Here is a 1255-nt window from a genome sequence, read left to right as displayed (position 1 = left end):
CCCCCCCCCCCCCCCCCCCCCCTCCCTTGTGTTGGCATGACTGTGTAATATGGGATGTGAGTGTGTGTGTGAGTCTCTGACTCTGACATGCAATAACACCTAGTTGTGAAAAGAGGAGTTTGTGGTCCGTCCCATAGAGGAAGGAGGGGGTGATGAGAGCCAGTGTGCATTTTATGTATGCGTTTTCTCAACTGTGGTTAAACCGTCTTGTAGTAAATAATAATAACAATTAAACTTTCTCAATAATGCATGATTATTTTCTCTTTTCGTTCTTGTGACACTTAAGGATGGCTATTGCTGTAAACCTGCCGCATACCCAGAGAGGAGAAAAAGAGCATTTATTAGTGAAGTAATATTGCTACAGATGAATGCGTAGCTATGTAGATCCAATTGATGCTGGGAGAAATATCAAGATTTTTAAGAAAATAATGCGGCGTTTCTTCTCTTGGTGATGGCGTGCCTGTTGGGTATGGGTGCACAGTAACACTTAGATGTGAAAAGAGTCAAATGCCAAAGTTAGCGAATCGGGACATACTATTTGTGAAAAACAAAACAGATGCCGATCACAGAGATTTGGTGATCCTCAATATGAATATATTATTATGGGTTAGATCTGTTTTTTTTAACTGTATGATGCAGTGAACTTTTTTGAGGGGTGAGAGAATAGAAAGAGATCCTGAATAAATCAATGAATCAAATAGACATCTGTCAGCTTGACACGAGTGTGTTATTATGGTTGAGGATCAGCTTTCAGCTGTATGATGCAGCAAAACTGTCTGATGGAGTGAGAGGATAGGAAGTGACCCCCTCAGCCTGTCAAAAGCAGTCATCTGTCGGCTTAAGATGAAGAGTAATTTTCAGGGGGGGGGGGGGTTATGAGAGTCAGTATGGATATTATATGCTTTTTCTTAACTGTGGCTAAACTGTTTTATAGTGAATAAATGACAATTAAACTTTCTCAGTAACAAAATGTTTTCTTTTTTCATTCTTCTGTGACTCTTAAGGACAAGAGAAAGAGGGAGGCAGCCTACACAATATACACACACAGAGGTACAGACAGTAAAGGTGATGTTGCTATAGACTAAATGAAAAATGGTATAGATATGTATAGTAGTGTTAATGATAACAATCGTAATGTTAATGATTATAATAACAATAATAACAAAAGGACTAGTAACAATAGTTGTTGTAGCAGAGGGTGTCGAGCAGGAACATGGGGGCAGCAGGTGACCCGCAGCCACAGATCCAGACTCCA

The sequence above is a fragment of the Micropterus dolomieu genome, linkage group LG07 (assembly GCF_021292245.1).
Source record: "Micropterus dolomieu isolate WLL.071019.BEF.003 ecotype Adirondacks linkage group LG07, ASM2129224v1, whole genome shotgun sequence".
Classification (NCBI taxonomy): domain Eukaryota; kingdom Metazoa; phylum Chordata; class Actinopteri; order Centrarchiformes; family Centrarchidae; genus Micropterus; species Micropterus dolomieu.
Note: the sequence above shows the minus strand (reverse complement) of the source record.